General features: G+C 35.1%; 1 pseudogene; it reads left to right on the plus strand.

Annotated features, from left to right (window-relative positions):
• Nucleotides 1-306: 306 nt before the first annotated feature.
• Nucleotides 307-425, plus strand: LOC112486199 (annotated as a pseudogene).
• Nucleotides 426-5951: the final 5526 nt, after the last annotated feature.

The following is a 5951-nucleotide window of genomic DNA, read 5'->3' on the forward strand; positions in this document are numbered from 1 at the left end:
AACTGCCACTGCTACTACAGAGGATACAAACCTGAAAGGCAAGGCTGTGTCTTTGATTTCAGAGAGCAGGTCCACCTTCTCCATTTCAGAGAATGGTCCACCTTCAACTTCAGATGTCAGAGCCACATCCTTGGTTTCAGAGGGTGGTTCTATCACCTAGATTTTAGTGGTACTTGTTGTTTATACCCAGGTCTGAGGAGGCAGAGCTATTGCTCAAGGCCAAGTTTGTGAAAACACTTCCTTGTAGGCAGAAGACAAGAGTATGATGACAAAGAGCCTTATTCTCAAGTCTTAAAAATCTAATGGGTCTATGGCCATGCTACCCTGAACAAGCCCAATTATATCTGATCTTGGAAGCTAAGCAGGGTCGGGCCTGGTTAGTACTAGGATGGTAGACCACCTAGGAAAACAAGGTGCTGTAAGTGTAAAAAATAAAAAATAAAAAAAATAAGGGATTGACAAGGTCCTTGCAATCTGTGAGGACAACCAAGTGGTGCTTCACCTAAAAAAATATCTAATGGAAATTTTCCTTTTAGGTTGTGAACTTGCGTGGGACACAAGACCTCTTTCTTCTTTTTTTTAATTTCTCCCATTTGGAATAGCAATGTATACCCTATGCTGTTGTTTTGGTTTGCTAAACTTTTGTTGAAGGTTTTTGCATTGGTCTTTATAAAAAAATATTAGTCTGTACTTTTCTAGTGTATCTTTGTCTGGCTCTGTGACAACAGGGTGATGCTGTTATTATAGTATGACATAAATGTCTTTCTTCCCTTTCAATTTTTTGAAAAGTTTGAGGAGAATTGGTATTAACTTTTCTTTAAATGTTTGATGAAATTCACCAGTGAAGCCATCTGGTCCTGGGCTTTTATTTGTTGAGATATCTTTTTCTTACTCATTCAATATCACTAATGGGGTAGACACATTCAGATTTACTATTTCTTCATAATTCATACTAGGTAGTTGTTTGTTTCTATAAATTTGTCTATTTCATCTAGGTTACTCTTTTTTTTGATATACAGTTGTTCATAGTATACTCATAAACTATTTTTTTTTTGTAAACCAATAATAATGACCCTTTTATTTCTGATTTTAGTTATGAGTCTTAACCCTTTTTTCTTAGTGAATCTAGTTCACTGTTTATTAGCCTTGTTGATCTTTCAACAAAACAACTCTTTGTTTTTACTTTCTTTATTGTTTTTACTATTCCCTATTTTGTCTATATGTCATTCTCTACTTTTATCCTTTGTTTTTCTAGCTATGAGTTTACTTTATTCGTTTCTTAAGGAATGAACTTAGGTTGCTGATTTGAGACACTTCTCTTTTTTTTAATTTAGCATGGGTGATTTGGCTAATAACATTTTATAGGTTTCAAGAGACACTTCTTTTGGAATGTAAACATTTACAACTATGCATTCTCTCTTGGCACTGCTTTTGCTGCTCCCTGTAGGTTTTAGTATGTGTTTTTTTTTTTTTTTCATTTTCACTTGTCTCATAAAAAGTTTCAAATTGTCTTGTAATTTTTTTCTTTTACATTGGTTGTTTAAGAGTATATTGTCTAATTTCCACATAACTAGATTTCCCAGTTTTCCTTCTGGTATTGACTTCTAGTTTTATTCCATTGTGATGAAAAATACACTTTGTATCATTTCAATATGTTTAAAATGTATTAAGATATGTTTGGTGGCTTAACATGTGGTTTATTCTAGAGAATGTTTTATGTGCACTTAAAAAAATGTGTGTTTTTCTATTGTTAGGAAAAGTGGTCTGTCATTGTCCAGGCTATAGTGTTGCTCAAATTTTCTATTTTCATGTTAATATTCTCTAATATTTTTCACAACTGAAAGTGGGATAATGACATCTATTTTAGTAGAGTTATGTTTTTATTATTTAAATTTTATCAACTTTTGCTTTATGTACTTAAGAACCCTGATATTTGGTGAATATCTTTTTATGATTATTATATCACTTTGAAGATTTGATCCTATTATTATACAATATTTTTCTTTGTCTCATGTAAGAATTTTGACTTAAATTCTGTTTTGTCTGATATTAGTATAAATACTTTTGCTACCTTCTGGTTACTAATTAGCATGATATATATATCATAATATATATAATCTTTCAAACTATGTATGTCCTTAGTTCTAAAGTGAGTTTCTTTTCCTCCTCGGCTTTATTGAAATATAATAGATAATTACTTGCTCATAAATACATTGTACAATTCAATGAATTTGTTTTCCAATTATAGTTGGCATAAAATAACATATTAGTTTTAATCGTACAGCATAGTGATTAGAGATCTATATAACTCATGAATGGGTCATTCCACTAAATCTAGTAGCTCTCTACTCCCTTACATAGTTTTTACAACATTGTTGACTATATTCCTTATGCTACACTTTTTACCTCCACAACGATTTTATATCTATTCATTTGTACTTCTTAATCCCTTTGCCCTTTTCATCATCTCCCCAACCCTGCCTCCCATCTAGGAACCCTCAAAATATTCTCTGCATTTATGATTTTGTTTCTGCTGTAGTTATTGTTTACTTTGTTTTTTAGATTCCATATGTAGTGAAATCATGTGATATTTGTCTTTCTCTATCTGACTTCATTCAGCGCAATACCCTCTAGGTCCATCAAGGTAATATCTTTTTCCATGCCCTTCTTTTTAGACTGTGTGTGTCTTTTAATCTTTGTGAGGCTCTTGGAGTCAATATATGTAAGGGTCTTCTTTTCTTATCCATTCGTCTTTCCTATCTTTTGGTTTGAGCACTTAATGCTTTTCCATTAAGGTACTTGTTGATACATATGTAGTTATTACCATTCTTTATTCATGTTTTTGATACATGTTTTTTCTTCTTAAAGAAGTTCCTCCAACAATTCCTGTAATACTGACTTGGTGTTGATGAGTTTCTTTAGCTTATTGTTGTCTGGGAAACTATCTGTCCTTCATCTATAAATGGTAACTATGTTGGATAAAGTATTCTTGATTGTAGATCCTGGGTTTTCATCAAGTTGAATATTTTGTGCCAAGCCCTCTGTCCTGAATAGCTTCTTTTGAGAAATCAGCTGCCAGTCTTTTGGATGCTCTCTTGTAGATAACTCACTGCTTTTCTCTTGCTGCTTTTACGATTCTGTCTTTGTATTTAACCTTTGACATTTTAATTATGATGTGTCTTGGTGTGAGAATCTTCAGGTTCCTCTTTCTTGGGACTCTCTAAGCTTCCTGAGGTTATATGTCTATTTTCTTCACCAGGTGAGTGAAGTTTTCTGTCATTATTTCTTCAAATATATATTCAAGTACTTATTCTCCTTCTTCAGGTAGCCCCATGACACGAATGTTGTTACAATTAATTTTGTCCCATAGGCTCCTTAATTATTATTATATTCTTGGTAACTATTGTCTTCTCTTTCTCATTAGGTGTCCTTGGCTTCCCCACCCTCTATATTGGTGGTTCAATCCATTTCATCATCCATTCTGTTGATGCCCTCTAATTTACTCTTCATCTCAGATAATGTATTTCTGACTGGTTATCTTTTATATTTTCCATTTCCATTTTTATGTTTTTTTATTTCTTTGTTAAAAATTTCACTGAGTTTGTCTACTCTTCCCTTAATTTCATTGAGCATCTTTATAACCAGTGTTTTGTACTCTGCATCTGTTATATTGCTTGACTCCATTATTCCTGGATCTCTGTTTTGTTCTCTCATACGGTTTCTACTTCATTGCCTTCCCCTTTTGGCTACCTTTCTGTTTCTGTTTCTATATACTAAGCAACTCTCTTACATCTCCCGGTCTTATAAGTGTGGCCTTCTGTAGTAGGCGTCCATTGGCACAGTCCTAGGAGGAGTTCAGCTGCTGGCCAAGTTTAGCCCCAGCCTGTGCCCCTCTGGGGCCACCTATTAAGATTCAGCAAGCAATCCACAGATGCTGTGCTTATAGTTGCCTTAAGGAACAGCACCAGAAACCAAGGCTAGCTGCCACTGGTATGAGTCTTGACTCTGCTCAGCAAGGAGTGCCTGACTCACAGAGAATACATGTAGGTGTGGCTTGGGAGGGGTCAAAAATTGGGGGAGGTGAAGTTTCAGGGAATCCTCTGGGGGGAGCAACCCCTCTTATCCAGGTTGATGACATCTCAGCTATGGCGGCACTGTGTCAGCACACTCAGAGGAGGGAGGGATCAACAGAAGAATAGTGAATACGGTTGACATTTCTGTCCGTGACAAACCATAGCCTCTGACACACACTCCATCAACTCAGTGTCCCCCTCTAAGATCATGGTGCCCTCTGTGCAGCTGGACAGGCACTTGATTCAGAGAGAGCAGGTCCATCACCGCGAATGTCCACTCGCGGACATTGCCCATTTAAGAGACTTCTACAGCTGCTGGCTTTCCGCTGCTATAGCCCCTGTCCCACTCAGCCCCTTGGGAACAGGCACTCTCGTATCCTCATCCTGTCCAACCTTCTGCTCTTGCAAGGTGATTTCTTAGTTCTCTCCCTAGTTGTATGGCTTACTCATCTAGATCCCAGGCAATTTTCCTTCCCTTTGTTTCTTGTTTCTGTCACAACTTTGATTTGGTCACCAGAGGGATGAACAGAGTCTCTATCATCTATGTCATTTTTTTTTCCTTCTCCTCTTCCTCATTTTTGAAGGACAGTTTTAATAAATATAGAATTTTTTGTAGATAATTTTTTTCATCACTTTTAAAGTATAGCCCAACTGTTTTTTTTTTTTTTTTTCCTGAAAGGTTTATGCTTAGAAATTTACTGATAATCTTATCAAGAATCTTTTTTTTTTTTACATATTGAGTCTTTTTTCTCTTGTTGCTTTCAGCATTTTTTCTTTGTCATTGGCTTTTGACAGCCTGATTATACTGCAGTCCCCTCTTATCCATGGGGGATATGTTCCAAGAACCTCAGTGGATGCCTGATACCACAGATACTACTAAAAACTATATATATTATGTTTTTTACTTAAAAGAAACATGCTAAGTCTTCTTTGGCATATTCGAATTACCAGCATCACTACTCTTGTTCATGGGACCCTTACTTAAAGTAAGAGTAACTTTAACATAAGCACTGTGATACTGTGAAAATTGATCTGATAATTAACATGGCTAATAAGTGACTAATGGGTGGGTGATGTACACAGCATAAATATTTTGGACAAAGGGATGATTCAAATCCTGAGCAAGATGGACCAGAATGATATAAGATGTCATCATGCTACTCAGAATAGCAAGCAATTTATAAATTGTTTATTTCTGGTACTTTTTAGTTAATATTTTTGAATCACAGTTGACTATAGAAAACTGAAACCATGGAAAGCAAAATCATGAATGGGAGGCTACTGTAATGTGTCTTAGTGCAAGACTCTTTGAATATATCCTGCTCGATATTACTCTAGCTTATTGTAGTTGTAGATCTATGTCTTTCCTCAATTTTTAGAAGTTCTCAGCCATCATTTTTTCAAATAACACTCTCTGCATTTTGTGTCTCGCTTATCCTCCTAAGACTCCCACAATATGTTTATTTGTCTTTTTGATAGTATCCTATATGTACTTTAGGGTGTGTTTATTTTTCTCTATTCTTTTTTTTTTCTTTTTCCTCCTCTGAATTGATTATTACACATGAACTGTCATCAAGTACATTGATCCTTTCTTCTGTTTATTTAAGTTTATGGTTGAACATCTCTAGTGAATGTTTCAATTCAGTTACTGTGATTTCAGGTCCTGAGTTTCTGTTTGACTCTTTTTGTAATTTAGCTTTATCAGTATTCTCATTTTGTTCATAATCCTTTCCCAAGCCAGAAAGGAGTGGAATCAAATATTCAAAATATTATATGAAAGGAACTACTAGCCCAGAATAATGTATCCAGCTAAGCTCTCCTTTAGATATGAAGGAGAAATAAAGACCTTTCTAGACATACAAAAATTGAGGGAATTAT

Source organism: Pteropus alecto, unplaced genomic scaffold (genome assembly GCF_000325575.1).
Source record: "Pteropus alecto unplaced genomic scaffold, ASM32557v1 scaffold381, whole genome shotgun sequence".
NCBI classification, from domain to species: Eukaryota; Metazoa; Chordata; class Mammalia; order Chiroptera; family Pteropodidae; genus Pteropus; species Pteropus alecto.